General features: G+C 39.5%; 1 long non-coding RNA gene across 1 annotated transcript; it reads left to right on the plus strand.

Moving 5' to 3' along the window:
* Positions 1-736: 736 nt before the first annotated feature.
* Gm46784 lies at positions 737-16,402 on the plus strand. The gene is made up of 3 exons (XR_001783613.1): positions 737-1,270; positions 3,148-3,308; positions 16,309-16,402. It is a non-coding gene; the product is annotated as a predicted gene, 46784 (long non-coding RNA).
* Positions 16,403-17,517: the final 1,115 nt, after the last annotated feature.

The raw sequence follows: 17,517 nt of genomic DNA on the forward strand, positions 1-17,517 counted from the left end.
CTGGTGAGAGATATGTGGACAAGGAGAGAGCTACTTGTATCCCCAAATACCCAGACTAGCAAGAGAAAACTATATCTATGTATCTATGTATCTATGTATCTATGTATCTATGTATCTATGTATCTATGTATCTATGTATCTATGTATCTATGTATCTATGTATCTATGTATCTATGTATCTATGTATCTATGTATCTATCTATCTATCTATCTATGTATCTATGTATCTATGTATCTATGTATCTATGTATCTATGTATCTATCTATCTATCTATCTATCTATCTATCTATCTATCTATCTATCTATCTATCTATAGAAGAGAGAGACTCTGCCCCAGTAGAGGGTATAAAAACTAGTGATACCTCAAATCATCAGCTGCTGTCTTGACACTATGTTGGCCATCTTTTCTGCTGGCATCACTACTTGCTGTGTGATTCATTACTGCAACATAGTGTGACTCACAGAAGTCACATTTTGTCTTCCAAAGAGCTATTATGTCTACCATGCTTTTCCCCTAAAGCTTTCTCTCATTCTCCCCTATTTCTGATATTGTTTTTCTTATTCATGGATAGCAAAGTAACGTTTTCCATGCAAGCATCTAAAGAAGGGAGGCCACCGGCAGTCTTGCAATTATGTTGCCTATGAACCACGGTAATGACCAGTGTGGCACAATAACCCTAAGGGTACAGTAGTGGTGCACATACCTTCGAGGTAATCAACAGCTCTCTAATTAGACTGAAGACCAACACAACAAGAGGGGGAATGTCTGGTACTAGAAACCTACCTAACTACCCATTGCTAGTGAAGTCATAGTTATCAGAGGAGAATCTGTAACGACTAATTAACTAACCCAACATAATCCCTAGTAACAATCTATAAACATTTGTCTTTATGCCCACAGATTAGTCCTCAGCCTTTACTCCTCATTAAGAAAACTTCTCTTTGCAACAGATGGAGAGCAGTACAGAACACCACAACCAATCTAAATGCAGAGTTGTGGAGCCCCAATTGGAAGGATACAACTACAAAAAAACTCCTGCACCTCAAGCTCTGGGAACATGGCAGAAGATGGAGTGGAACGATGCTTAGTCAGAGGATCTAGAAGTTTGCTGTGAGATTGTCTTCTAGTAACAGCAGACACACTATACCCATAAAGTCTCACCAACATAAATGCGCAAATATGATCTGAACAAGAACAACACCAACAAACATGCTATCGTGGATGATTGACAGGGCCATGAGGACTCAGATCCACACAATGAACCACAGGTAACTGGGGATGATTAGGAGCAGGGGAGGTGGTCTTCCCCAGGCAAGAACGGGAATATTGGTTGTTTGAGACAAATGGTTCTCCTTGAAAACATGCAGGCAAGAGACATTATATGAACTGAGAAGGTTATGTTCAGGCTTGCATGTTTATACATATATATGTATGTATATATATATTCAATAACAGTGCAAAGAAGAGGGCATGAATTTGAAGTAGAACAGGGAAGATTTGGAAGGAGGAAGGAGAGGGGAAAGGGGAAGTGAGAAATGTAATTATAATCTCAAAAAAAAATGAGCATTTTTCTTCTTTATCCATATGCTGAAAAAGGTTTTAAAACATTGGACAACCTGGCCTTTTAATCAACGGTATTATTTTGATTGGTAAATCATAATTATGTACATTTATGAGGTTCCGTGTGATGTTTTGATACACACATAAACATATATAGCATAATTAAGACTGGGTAATGAGCACATCTATCATCTTGATTGCCTATCATTTTCTGTGTGAGACATTTGCAATGTACTCTCGTAGCTATTGAGAAATACACACTATTGGTGATTATAGTAATTCTGGCATACAAAGATCTCAATCTTTGTGGGTCTTCTGCCTGGGCCCTTATATGGAGACTCTGAGAGAAGCTGAGTGCATGACAAGCTATGAGGTGTGTGTGTGTGTGTGTATGTGTGTCTTTAGGCAGGAGACAGCACATTCTGCCTCCTTCCCTTATGAGCCTCTGGAGTAGGATGTGATTATTCAGTGTGCCAGCTTTGTTTGCAAACCTGCTAGAGAGAGTTCCTCTAGTAGATAAGCTAGCTTTTCTTCAGACAGCCAAGTAGGGATATAAGCATTTTCCGTTATGAAAATGTGCCAGAAATGTCAAAGCACTCTGAAAGTGCTAAAGGCTGGTTACAAGAAGCAAGTTGATAGAATATGTGCAGATGCCTGGACTTCAGCTTAGCAGGACTTACACGTGGCTGCCTCCTTAGCCCTCATTTCCAGGCACCTATTGATGTAAAATTCTACATCTAAACCCCCCTCCTGAATGCTCACTGAAGTCCTCTCTTCATTTCCAGATGAGTTTTTAGAACATCCTTCTTAGAAGCTTTGTGGGGAAACTGTCCAGGGATAGTTACATATTCTATTATCTCTTGGCACCTGTAGTGTATTGGTTCTAGGCTCCTTTACTACAGACCCCAAACCCATATGTACTCAAGTCCCTCATATAAAAAAAATGGTGCAGAGTTTATACATAACCTATACAGCCTCCTAGACACTTTAAATTGTCTAGAATGTGTCTACCTAATATCATTTCTGAATAAATATGTCTTTCAAAAATATTTTGAGGGCTAAAGAGATGGGTCAGCAGTTAAGGGTGCTTATTGATTTTACAGAAGACCTGAAGCTTGGTTCTCAGTACTCACACAGTGGCTCGGAGCCCCGGATAAATACACTTCCAGCTATCTGGTGATGACTCTGGTCTTCACAAGCACCAAGAATGTATGTGGCACACACAAACACACATAGGCAAATCTATTTGTCTGTCTGTCTATACATTTATCATGTGTGAAATATATATAATATATACTTACCCATTTTATATATGGATATATACATAATATATTTATACTTTTATATATGGATTTATATATATATATATACATATATATATATATATATACACATACATACATACATACACACACACATATGGTAAATTTGGAGAAATGTGAAGAGAGAACAGGTTAGGGTATAGATGTTATGAATAATGCAACTGTTAACCCCAAAGCACAGTTAAATCAGAATAAATATAAAGTATAGACTAGGAAATTGTAGCTAATATAAGCTACAATCTCATTTCTCTCTTTTATTTCAGCCATTAGCTACCCGTGATCTTTTGTTTTCCCCTGAGAATAAAGAAGCCAGAGAAGAGCCAAGGACCAGTGTAGCATTTAAATAACAGTGTGCTCCAGTCTGCTGTAGCCTGCTCAATGTGAAGCTATAAGTAGCCGGTGTTGCTGTGGCAACATGACAATGGTAAACAAAGATGTTTTCTGAATAGCTGCAGCAAATGTGGCTTTTATGTCACACTCTTCTTCTACTACCAACCCCCTACCATCATAAAAGAGACCTAGCCACAAATTGGGTTTTGCATATTGAGACAGAATAGGTGGAGTGGGCCACTATTTTCTTGTTTATTTGTTATGCTCCGCAATTTTACAATGCTGGCAATTGTGTTGACACGACTCAATTTAGAGAATATCATATTGCATATTGAACTCTAGCACTCCCTGTTGTGTGGCGCTGCTAAGAATGTTCTGGGTGAAAACTCTGTGGTGGAGAATCTCTGGTTATGACAAGCCTGGGTGCCCTTACCTCATGAGGTCACACAGCCAAGTACAGCATCAAGGTTCTTAGAAGTCGATAAGCAGGTGAAGAATAGCTCTCTGGAGATAATGCTGATCTGCTGGAACCTGTAAAGAAACAGTCTGGGACGTTAGGATATTGTTCAACGAGTCAAATAAAGTGATGAGAAGAATGACGGGCTCAGGTGGACATGTGGGCGCTTACAATGCCTCTATAATCTCTGTAGGAAAGATTACAAATCATTATGCTGCTTACTAAAATATACTGTATTTTAAAAATTGCCCTGTGGAAGGAGAATGGAAAAAAACAAAATATGCAGAGAGTATGTTTATTGCAGTGCTTACAGCTGTCTATGGCTCCATGTACTGAGCCCCTGACGTCTAATACATATTTAATTTTTTCCTCAAAGGCATTGCTTCCTGAGATAGTTGTAATACAATATCTCCTATGAAAGGATTAACTCTTTTGATGGGCCCCCATTTATTTACATATTTAATTTATTGCAAATTATAATACAAAGTAACCGATTTCCTTATGAGAATTTTCATACATATTTAGTTTTAGTTGATCCACTCCTGTCTGCCTGTCCCCTTTAAAATGCTTGTGACATTCAGCCCTGAGTATTCCTCTTTCAACTTGTCTAGAATGTTCTATTACCCTCCCTCTCTCTCTGAGGCAAAATAGAAACATTCCCCTCTCCTTGGCCTCTGTCCAGTTTCATGATCTATATTAACTCACTCTCCCATAAATGCACGTGTGCAGAAAATTAGAGACATATGAGAAAGCATGACATCGTCTTTTTTGGCCTGGTGACCTCATTTAATGTATTTTCCAGTTGTATCTATTCTCTTGCATGTGTCCAAATTTCCCCTTTCTTTACGATTGAATAACCTTCCATTGTATGTATACCACATTTGCATCATGCATCCATTGGTCAAGGGACCCCTAGATGTCCATGACCTTGCTATTGTGAATAGAACAGCAGTAAGCATGAACAAGCCAGTATCTTTATGATGGGGTATAGCATCTTCTGGGTATGTGTCCAATAGTGACATAGCTAGGTGATACGATAGCTCTAGTCTTTTGAGAAAGACTATTTATGATCCCACGGACAGTCAATAAGAACTCTCCTTTTTCCGTATCCTCATGGCAAACTATTACTTATTTTCCTGATGATAGACATTGTGACTGGAGTGACTGTTTAAAAATATAAGACAGTAAGCTACAGATATGTGTCCTAGTCAGGCGTGTTTGCATATAGAGCTCAAACTATTTTCTGTGTGAAAATTAATTCATGGTGTGATTCAGGAACAGAAGGACACATTTTGATTGGAGCCAAGGCTTGGAGACAGCATCTGGATCCTGGGGTTTGGATAAACCTGAGTCCAGGGAAAAAGTCACTGCTCACTGTCTCTGCTTACTGAATTACAGCCTAAAATGTCAAGTTCACTTAGGTATATGTTCTGTTCACAGTCAAGCTACTAGAACAAGCTCTGTAAGTGTGAAGAGAGGGAGGAAGGGAAACTGACTTTTGGTACCTAGAAACACACATCTTTTAACTCATTTTCCTATCTATGGAGAGAGAAGGTTGTATATATGGAAATGGAGACATTAGAGGACCCATATAGACTATACAATAATGGGCGGTGCCAAGAAAACAGAGGAGGGCAGGATGAGAAATGCTAAGGGAAAAACACAGACCCAAATGCTTCCCAACTCTCTGCTTCTTCCTTGATTCCGAATCCTCTCTACCCATCTCTGATCGCTGCGGGTACACAGAGCCTGTGATTTGTGAGCATCTGTTCATCTTATTTGAACCCCATGGTCTCTGGGGGAAATTCTCTGAATCAGGGAACATACACCGAGTTGCAAAACCATTAGCAGAGGCAGAGGCAGGGAGAGACCTCTTCCCTGAAGGCCTGCTTTGGGCCTAGTTTTTCCTAATTAAATGCTACCACCCCTGCAGATGGGGAAGGGAGATAGCCACTTCTTGCCAAATTCCCTAAGCAATCAAGACTTTTGTTCAGAGTTCAAGAAGAGTGCTACTCTTTGAAGAAAGATAAGGGCTTAATGGAGTCTGGAAATTTAATTCAATGTAAATGATACCTGAAAGCTAGCATTAAAAAGCTCAATGAATTAGTTATGCCACAGGATTAGAAAGCAGACAGCAGAAGCATGTTACTAAGGAATGCATTAGGGGCAAGCAGTTTAGTCTGAGTTTAGATTTTCATTTTCCCCATAGTCAATGCATTTACCAACACGCATAAGGATATAAATCCTGATGTTTTTCCAGGGAGAATAGAAATTCATGCTATACTTATCATACAAAGTAGGGCTATTGCAAAGACATTGTGGACACTTAGAAATAGTGTCCACTATTTCTAACACCTAAGACAACAAACACAACCTAGACAGTATGTCTAAGCAAGCTAGACTTGCCCCTTGTTTGTACATCCATCCAACAGGTGTGGACAATTGGTTCTGGAGCTGTGGCTGGGAATACTTCTTCAGGCTGCTTGAGCTGGCCTATGGGAGCTGCTAATAGACATCGTTCCTCATCTAGCTATGTCTCTGTCTTTTCAGTTCTGAGGCCCAGTAAATCCAAGAAACTTTCCACTACCTCACGGTAATCTCCATATTTTACTTCTCTGTGTTCTAGAACTGTCTTCTCCCTCATTCTTCCATCTGCAGGAATTCTTCCTGTTGCCTCTCTGGGACTCCTTATGATAGTAAAGCATCCAAGGATATAGTTTACATATGTGAGTACACTGTTGCTGTCTTCAGATACACCTGAAGAGGCCGTCAGATCCCATTACAGATGGTTGTGAGCCTCCATGTAGTTGCTGGGAATTGAACTCAGAACCTCTGGAAGAGCATTCAGTGCTCTTACCCACTGAGCCATCTCTACAGCCCAAGGATGTAGTTTAAAGAGAATGATTTCATGTCCCCAGAACCCAGAGCATGTATATTCCAATATTCTATATTTCAATACATGATTGCCTGGAATGTCACTGTATTCAGAATAAATTGAATATTTGTAATAATGCTGAAACATATCTTTCATGACAATAGAAGATAAGGTAGACCTACTGTTCAGGATATCCATGGTGAAGCCATCAATCTTCAAATTAGGGGGCATTGTTTTCCACTAGCCAGTATTTCTGAATGAAGGCATATTTTCTACTTTTTGTATGGTATTTAATTTTGTTGGTGTGCAAGCAAACGACAAAATATTTAAGTCTCTTGTCACACTTGGAATTCCATTCCTTAAAAGTGGATGCAAGGGATGAACCTGACAGCCAAGTTAACTGAGGTTAGTCAACTGGGGCCATGTTCAAGCCAAGTGTTGAGGGGCAGATTAACATCAAATGTTGGGCTGGTAGGTCAAAACTCAGTTGGTAACATGCTTTCCTAGCCCACTTTTATAATAGGAAAGCATTTTCCCAGTATTCAAGGCGGCATGACCCAGCTCTTTGCTTCAGTTGGTTGAGTCAGATAAGGCTTCTACATTATAAGACGGTTTCTTATGTTTTTATGTAGGATCTCTTTTGCCTCTGGATTTTTGCCATGAACTTCTACAAAGCTATGAAACACTGTATGTTTGGGGTTGCTGTGCCTGCTGCTGCTGTTGTGTTTGTGTTTTGTGGTGCTGGGGATTGAAATAGGAACCTTGTGCATCCTGGGCACACACAGCACCACTGAGCTGTATCATCTGTTGTTCAATATTTTTTTTCCTCTTTTTTGGCTGCAGTTAAGACAAAGCTGGATGCTTCCGTTTGTCTTTATGTTTATTCAATCCATGACCTGCCATCTTTGGACAAACTCTTTCAATGGACCCCTTACTTTTCAATGTATATACACACACAAACACACATGCATGTGCATGCACACACACACACACACACACACACACACACACACACACACACACACCTAAAAGCAAGTGTTCATTTTAGGGGACACCGACTTGACTTGTAACAGGCCCTCCACATCCCCTAACTTGAGATGTGTAATTTATCCAAACCCTTCAGTCAGGGAGGCCCCTAGGGTTTGTTGAAGTCCTGGGGGGGTGGAGGAAGGGTGGCCAATGACATCAGCTCCTCAGTGAAGGTGGCTCCTGCCCAGGTGCACTTAGATCGCTCTGATCTCCTTGGTAACTCCAAGGAAGAGGAGGAAAGAGATGGGACACCTGTGAAGATCTGATTCCCAGGGAAGCTTTGCTTGTTTGGTTTTGGGGACAATAAAAGGCATAGTTACTTCTTTCAAGAAATCCCAGCTGCAGAAGGGACTGCTGACCACAGTATGGACTGTTGCCAAGCCTTCTGCTGGAGAGCTGCTGGGGCCGAGAAGTAATTGAGAGAGAGAGAGAGAGAGAGAGAGAGAGAGAGAGAGAGAGAGAGAGAGAGAGAGAAGCTGAAAGCTCATGGAAGGAACTTCAGCTACAGGAGCTTAACCTGTGAATTTGTCTAATAAACAGGTTGGTGGTTCACAGGCTTGCCTGAGCCTTTCGTTCCAAGTGGCTGGGGAAAAAACCTTTGTCCTGGCTTAAGTGACACCAAGGATAGGTTGATGGCTCTGTAGCTCTGTACTTTGTTATTATGTTATGAGCATTACTTCCTGAGCCAGGAACTGAATGCCGAGTCTCAGGTCTAAAGAATTGTGATATTTATGTGACAGATTAGAGCTGAGTATAGTACACATCTGTAATCCCACCACTCAGAAGACTGACTCAAGTTCAAATGGGGTTACATAGTGACTTCAAAGGTATCCTGAACTACATACTTTGTCTCTAAAAAGGAAGCACACACACACACACAAACGCATACAAAATAATAAAGTTAATTATAACCTACACTTGGGCTTTTTGTTGCATGTTTGTAATCTCAGTAGGCAGGAGTCTATAGTAGGAGGATCATGAGTTTGAGGCTAGCCTGGGCTACAAAGTGGTACCATCTCTGAGGAAAATAATGTGGTTCCTTTGCCTAGAGAAGGGAAGCTCTGCTGTTGCACCTGTGGCAAGAACACAGAGCTGAGCAGTAGCCTTTGCTCCACTCCGTCATGGCAGGTCTCTTTGTCATAAGAAAATTCTTCACATCCTCCATTGTTTTTGTTTGTTTACAGTGATTCTAAACATGCCAAACTCTAAGACTGTAAATAAGATCCAGAGACAGGGAGGAAGCCGCACCGATAGCTGATCACTACCAGTGCTTTAAACTGCAAGTGTGACTGGGTGATGGGTGCCCTTCCTTGGTTTGGAATCCATTTCTCAAAACACACAAGACAAACAAAGGGATTTTAAAATATTAGTTTAGCATTTTGTAAAAATAAAATAAAATAACCCCCAAAAAAGGGTTACAAATCTTTAGAACAACTGCATTCCTTATTCTCTCTCTCTCTCTATTTCTCTTTCTCTTTCTTTTTCTTAAAGGAGAAAAAAGAATTTCAGAAGCAACTAGAAGTTACTATAAAATAACTAATAATTTAGAATTGAAATTCTAAATTAAAGACAAATCCACAGTAACCCAGATTAAGAAGTTACTGCACAAGCTGAGCAGTGGATCAAATGCAACTACAGGAAGAACTGGAGCAATCAAAACAGGCTGGAGTGGGGATGGGGCATTCAGGATGAAGAACTGCAGAGCAAAGGAATGGAATACAGACAAGTAGCCTAAGAGGGCATACACAACAAATGCATATAAATGCAGTCATGGAGAAAAGGGAGAAGGAAGACACAGAGAGAAGTATGTGAAAAGAGAACAGCTGAGACAATTCCAAACTGGTGAAGATTCCAGGCCCCCATCAAATACTAGGTAAAAAAAGAGGATTAGCTAAATGCATAAGTATAAAAATCATCAAATTAAAAAGGCAAAGAGAAAAAGAGGCTCAATGTTGCTGGTATTTGTAGAAAAGATAAAATAAATGTAAAGGACTAAGATAGAGTAAATGTAAGGGACTAAGTAAGGCTGAAAACTCAATTTTTCTTTTAAAAAAATCCACACATTGATTTCTGCCTCAATGGAAATAGTTTTCTTTTTTTTTTTCAAAAATTAAGTGTGCACTTACTATTAAACTCTGTAACTCAACATCAAGAAGTTTATGCTAGAGAAATGAAAATATATGACCACACAAAGGTCTACAGATGATGGTCATAGCAGCTATATTTATAAGATCCTCAAACCAGAAATCATCAAGGCTGGTTAAAGAAAATATATATATATCAGAAGGTTTGTGGTATCTTATGCTATTATGTATCACTGTCAAATAATCAAATAAAGTGATGGAAAACAGATTTATGGTTAGTGTGGCTTGGGGATTATGGGAAGCTTGTGTGACTATGAAGGGGAAACATGACACAGATCTTGTGGGACTGGGATAGTTCTTATTGAGTGGCATGGTAGTTACACAAATCTACACCTGATAAAGCAACATACATACTTTGTTCATACTGGTTCCATGTCAGATCTCTGATAATGTGGGCTGAGCAGACGTACAACCCTTCCTGCATAGCTTTGCACTTTCCACTGAAACTCTATCTCCAAACACAAAGTACAACCCTTCTCCCACAAATCATTATTAAATTCATTAAGTACAAGCAGACCAGTAATCTAATTCTAAGATAATGATTACCAAATCAGATTTGGTTTTTAAGTCTAATTCTGTCCAAGTACCAGAGTGTACACTTCAGAATAAAATGGGGTAAAGCTACTGAACCATTGATACTGTTACCAAAGAGGGTGACCAAGAGAGGTAAGGAGCAGCAAGGTGGTTTCACACCTTTGGTTTGCTGAGTGTTGATGTTCTGGAATATTACCACAGCTGAAATAAATAAATGGATAACAGATAAATGAATAGTTAGTTAGTCATGGCAAATAACTAACAATTACCTGAACACAGAGAGAAAGATTCAAGGAGACAGAGAGACTGAGAAAGACAGAGACGGAGAGAACATATGGTCATTATTTACTTTAACATCCACTTAACATTTAAGAAACTTGACGTATTGCTCATGTGTTTTGTATCATACCTCATGATGATTTTAGTCACTTTAGCCAAGTTATCCTGGACCCGTGGATGTATGCTGATGTTTTTTTGTTTTTATTATTTATTCTTCTTCTACCTACCCTCTGGAGTATGCAAGGACCTTGGGGGCAGTGCACAGCCTGTTTTAAGCTTGCTCATTTATTTTATTTTATTTTATTTTATTTTATCTTATCAGCTATGCCACAAGTTGACAAAAACCTCTATTAATTTCATATTTAACCCACCTTGTATCATCAATGTATGAAGAAAGCTTGGAATATCTTTATCCACAGAACCCACATAGAAGCCAGGTGTGAAGGAGACGGCCTGGACTCCTGTGTTGAGTACAGGGCAGAGACAGGTATATCCTGGGCATGTCTATCTAGCTTGTCCCACTGAAATGATGAGCATATAATTTAGTGGGAGATTTAGTTTCAAAAATTAAGGTGGAGGCCAATAGTGACAGATACCCAAAGTTGAATTTTGGCCTCCACAACATACTCACAAAAGCAGGTGAGTACATCTGACCATACAAATACATAAACACACCACACATGTACACAAATACACATATACATATGAGTGTGCATGGGCAAACACACACACACACACACACAAGTTTAGAATGCAGGTGGGGCTCTCTGTGGAAAAAATAGTGCAATCAAAGGAGTTAGGGGCCACCTTACAGACACGGAACCAGCCATCTGTTTATGAAAATCCATGGATTCAAGTTCAGTCATTCTCCCTTAAAAGTCTTCAGTAACAGTCGGCCATAAAGAAAGCATGTTTGAAAATGGACAAAAAAACTCAAGCGATTTCACTACCACTCAAATGCATCTCTCTACTTATGCTCCTTGAATGCTGTCTCTGGCTGGCTGGGGGCAAGGTGCTTCGTTTGCTAATGTCATGAGCATTGTTTACCAGAGCATTTTGTACTTCTTGAGGGACCGTCTAAATGTTGTTATATTTGACCTTCACTGTTCTGAGTTTGTCTCAGCAAAAGTGACCATTCCTAAGCGTATGTGCCTTGCATGCCTTCCCTGAAAGCACATGGCTGGTTTGTAGCTGACCATGGTCTCCAACTCAGACTTCATGATTTCTCGTCCAGTGCTAGTACCCATCATGATGCTTCCTTCCTCCTCCTGTGGATTCCAGTAGGTAGAAAGCGCGCGCGCGCACACACACACACACACACACACACACACACACACAACCTCTATCTTTAGCATCTCTTATTTGTTGCCTTAGGCTTCCCTGTTCCTGGGGGTCCACATAGTGCATAGAGCCAGCCTGTTGCAATCTGGCTACTGTGCATGGGGGCCAGCCTGCTGCAACCCATCTGCACGCGTAGGGCCAGCCTGCTGCAATTTTCCTGCTGGGAATTTGCCTTTCCTCAGCAAATTTACACAGTTGTTTCTACAACTGCATGTGGTCCCATGGCAAATTCCTTGCAGACTGGTCGTTGGGTTTCTTTGCCACCCAGTATTGTGGAATCCAAAGCGATTAAGCCGGATCCAAGTCAGGAGAGGTACAGTGCCAATGCAGCCCACATGAAACGCCCAACTTTGGAAATAAGATTGGCAGCGTTATCGATACTGAAAATGCTGATGAAATTTCACTACTGAAAGGCAGCTAAAGCCTGCTGAGGAATATAAATGAGAAACAAGTGTCGATTTTATTCTCTTAATAAAAAAGGCAATGCTGTTTGGATTCACATCGTAGTCTAATTATTGATTTCATCACCACAAATGGAAAACAGAAGGACCGCAGGAGAACAAGAGCCAATAGAAACATGGAGGGGCGGAGGGAGCAGAGAGCCCGCATAGTTCTCTATGATGGAGATACAGGACAGCCACCTTCAAATTCTTGGGAAGGAGAGTCCCGGTGGGACAGAGGGGGAGTAGGAGAGTAGAAATGTCCAAACCATACTATATACATGTATGAAACTGACAGAGAACAAATACATAAAAAACAGTGGTAAGCAAAAGGATACCACCTTCCAAAGAGCTTTCCGTGACCAAAATGATGGAGTCCACTGCTACTTCCAGAGCTCTCTTAGATTCCAAGCCCAGGGCCTTCACTGAAGTGAGCTGAGGCTTTCAGAATGAGAGGGTTACAAGCTGGCTGTTTCCAGATGGTGGATGTCGTCCAGCAAGCACTCTTGTCTTGTGCACACAAGTTTTAAAGTCACTTTTCTCAGACTAATCCATACATTAAGAAGGGGCTCTCATGGCAGGCTTTGCTCTCTGGTGGATCCAGAGTTCCTGCTGTTTTAAGCCTTCTAGGGCAGAATGCACCTGGAGCCTTTCATATCCTTAGAAAGACCGTCTAAAAACTCCAAAGCAGATAATCAGAAAAAAAAATGAGAAGCAGGGAATGAGTTTAATGACAAAAAAGTGGAGCTTTTTTTTTTTTTTGGATAGGAAATAAGACGGGAGATCTGGCGTGGGAGTGTGAGGAACAGAGGCTGCTCCAACCACTCATCTGGCTCCAACTCAGAGTCTGTCCTGGATGGAGCTGAGTTTCTCAAGCCATGTTCTCACAATATGTGCCTGCTTTTGGTCATATCTGTCCATAGAGCTTCAGTTTTTCAACTTAATGTTTTATTTAAGTTCTGTTTCATTTAAGACAATTTTATGTGACTATCGTATATAAAAAGTCAATAAGACTTAGTGTAAATGAAAAGTGAAATATATATATATATATATATATATATATATATATGCATGCATATAGATATACACATGGATTACAGTATATTTAAATTCTAACAAGATACTATTTTGTTTGTTTAGAGGTCTAAGCTGGAAAACTTATTATTTTATTGTTTTCAGAGATAAGAGATTTCATCATATTTATTATCTTTGATGTAGTCAGCTAATTTAATGGAAAAACTAGAAGTTGAATAACCCTGTTGTATGAATAAACACTTGCTGTGGAGTTACAGCAAAAAAAAAAAAAAATGTAAAGAAGGCCTGATATCAGGGCACAAAGTGACCCTTTCAAGTTCATTTGCAAAGTCTCTGCTGGGTAAATCAGCTCTCTTTGTCCTCCTGCTCCACTCAGAACTTCCAACTCTCAGCTGGAGTCTAATCCACTTGGGTGTTTCTGTTCCTTGAATGGGGTTGGCTGGGCCCTAGAGAAGAAACTTAATATGATAGTGATGTATACAGAGGGTCAGGGTGGGGTGGCGTTGGAGAAGAGAAAGAAGGAGAGGGGAAGGGGGAGGGAAGGGGGAGGGGAGGGGGAAGGCACCTCCAGGGCACCAAGTCCTGTTTCTATAAGAATGGGTGACTGGATGTTGCACAACTTTAAGATAATAAATGTTCATTGCACATGTTTGGCACCGTGCTGGTTCAAATGCAGTCCATCTCCCGCAGGCTTTGGTATTTAAATACTTGCTTTCCAGTTAGTGGTACTGTTTAGGGAGCTTTAAGCCTTGCTAAAGGAAAGTATGTCATTGGGAGCAGGCTTTGGCAGTGAAAAGCCCCATCTATTTCTGGTTTGCTTTCTTTGTCTGCTTTCTGATGCAGTTGAGAGTCTGAGCTCCCAGCTGCCTCCTCTGGTCACCAGGCCTGGTGATTGCATTATGCTTCCTGCCATAGTAGACTCTTACCTTCTGGACCTCTAGCCAAATGAACTCTTTGTTTTCTCCCATAAGTTGCATTGATCATGGTATGTTATCAAAGCAGCAGAAATAGTCACTAACATAGGTATTCTAAGTAGGTCCCCTCAGTGACTTTCTACATCAACCCCAGACTCTGGAAAACACTTGCAGGCAGGTTACTGTCCTGGAAACAGATAAGTGCTATTCCAGAGCACAAGAACCTTAAAAAACTTAAGATCTTCGATCTTCTGATGTCAACTTGAACTCTGTACATCCAGAAAATCAATTTCTCACGTAGGTCTTAATCACTTCAGGGACATTTATTAACAAGGGCCTCTGGACCCTGGCTAGCATCTGTACAATTTACACATGAAAATTGGCTAAAGAGAAAGGTGATCAGGTAAATGTCTACAGAGACAAATGTGTCACCCAAGAACCCAGAGCACAAGAAGGACAACACCTTGGTGGCACTACAGGACAAATATGTCCAGACACTAGGATTCAACTGAAAGACTCTAAGGGAATCCCAAGGCCAGTGAATACTCAGTGAATAGAGGAATGGCAGGATGAAGGTGGTATGTGCATCTGCTCCAAGATGACCAGAGCATGACCAGACATATTCTTTCCCTGCACATAGAAAAACTGGGTAAATGGGGGAAGCTCATCTGATTAATGCAAGTATGCAGTAATCTGGGAGCCAATAGACTAGGGTAACCCTGGTGACATCCATGACGCTACACTAAGTGGGACATGTGTCTGAGGAGCTATACACTGAGGAAAGCCTTCAACAGTGTATCCAGGCAGGGACTCCACAATCAGGAAGCTCAGGGTGGAAGGAGAGGCTCCATCCCTAAGACAAAAGATATCTACTGATTCTCTACTTAGCAGAATGCTTCCAAGGTTTGTCTCAGAGCTTAATAGTAACTGCTGATAATATTTCACTGTCTATACCTCCTTTCTTTAATCCCTTCATAAATGAACAATGATTTTTTTCTACTTGTGATATTCAAACAATGTTTCTATGATACTAATGTACAAGGATTTTGTGGGAACATGAGCTTTTATTACTCTTGGCTATATATAATGTGCTTTATAAAATATTAATTTATTTTATTTTTACGTGTATCAGTGTTTTGTCTGCATATATATATATACATACATATGTGTGTGTGTGTGTGTGTGTGTATAGCATATACATACTGGCTGCCTGAGGGAGCCAGAAGAGGGCATCAGTTCCTCCTGGAACCGAGTGACAGTTGTTTTTAACTGTTATGTGGATGCTGGAAGCCAAACTTGGTCCTCTAAAGAGCAGCAAGAGCTCTTAACCACTGAGTACCTAAGTTACATACTTCTGAGTAGAATCAACAGTTTTCTACTTAATACTTTGAAGAAATAGACTACTTTCAAAAACAATCACTATGTAGGAGGGTTGCAATTCTTCTTATATTGGCCAAAAAAAAAAAAAAAATGTGTCTGCAAGCAGACATTTGTTATAATGTAGGCTCTCACAGAATTTTATTTGCATTTTCCTAAGGACTAGTTATTTAAACATCTTTTCTTTTGATTTCTGTCCATTGTGTATATTCTGCTCATTTGAAAACTTTAGTAATTTCTAATTTTTACTACTAAGCCAAAGACTTCTTGATATGATCTGGGTAGTGGTTGTTTGGCTCATCTATGGTTTATAAATATTTCTTCCTCTTGTGTGTCTGTTATTTTTCCTTTCTTGACAGTATCTTTTGAAACAAAACTGCTGTGTTTTGGTACAGAGTATTTTTCATTTATTATCTATTGTTTGTGTCTTTGATGGCAAAATTAAGAACACACAGAGATTTACACCTACCTCTTAGAAGTTTCATGGTTTCAGTTTTTATATTGAGGTTCTTTTTTTAGTTATTTTGTGTATAAGAAATGAAATTCAGGTTCTGTATTAATATTTGTATATAAGGAATATTTTTAAAATTGTAATATATACAATCATTATACAATTAATATCCTTTTAATATTTTCAACTACTAATACTCAAACACAACTCTTTTACAGATAATATACAAAATTTGAACATGGGTTGACAGACGACAGTCTAGTTGCTATGAAATCCAGTCAGCTGTGGTCACCTATGTAAGACACACAGAAGATCAGTCAAGGTAATTAAAATCCCTGCAGGAGGCTTGAGGGTTTTGAGGTCCAATCAGTGGCTGAGGAGCTATTTGTGATTGATGGCTGCTGGGTCAGAGTCATTTTCCTTTTAGGAGTGGCTAAATATTTTTCCCATGGCTCCACAGATGACCCCACACCCCTATGCATATAACAGTACTAACTGGTCCCAATCGGGTATTAAAAACAAAGAGGAAATGAAGTTGAAAGCAAGTCGTGTTGAGGATCTGGGTGAGTGGGAGGGAGGGATGGACAGGATTAAGATACATCATAAAAATTTCAAAAATATAAAAAATAATTAAAGAACATATAGAACCAGTAATTTATTAAAATTTAAATTCATTAACAGAAAGTATATTGTGAAAATTATTCTTAATCATGTAAAGGCCATTAGTGATATTTTGCTTAAAAAACAGAAAACATGTTTTCTAGAAAATATTTCACAATTATGAACTAAAGATGACTTTATTTTACTCTATTAAATATTATCAAGCCAAAACAGAATGTCTGAACATGAACACTAATAACTAGATTCAGGTATCTTTCTATGTCATAAAATTTAGATATGAAACACATAGTATTCTAAATATTTTGGAATTTAATTGCATCATAAGCTGTAGTTCCTAAGCACATTGTAGATTAGCCAGCAGAAGAATGGTTGTTTGTAATGTTTCTCTTTTATTACTGCTTTTCTGTGTATGGGTGTTTTGTTTATTTGTGTATCTATGAACCTCTTATAGGCCTGGTGCCGATAAACAACAAAGAGAGCATTGGGTCCACTGGAACTGAGTAGCAGGTGGTTGTAAGACATGATGTGGGTGCTGAAAGTTGAACTGTGCTCTTAAATGCTAACTCATTAATTAATAGTTTACATTTTAAAAGTATAGCACATATAATCCTTTAAAGCATGACTTTGGAAGAGAATAGTAAACTTAATGTGAGAAACCTTTCTCATGAATTACGATGCCCATCTGGGTAAGGGTAGAAAGTGGGGACATGCTAAATACATGGCTGATTTGTTATTTATTAATTTACTTAGACAGGGAAATATTTGAGAACTATTACTGTGTAATGTGACTGATTTATAAAGAAATG

This window comes from Mus musculus, chromosome 2 (genome assembly GCF_000001635.26).
Source record: "Mus musculus strain C57BL/6J chromosome 2, GRCm38.p6 C57BL/6J".
Classification (NCBI taxonomy): Eukaryota; Metazoa; Chordata; class Mammalia; order Rodentia; family Muridae; genus Mus; species Mus musculus.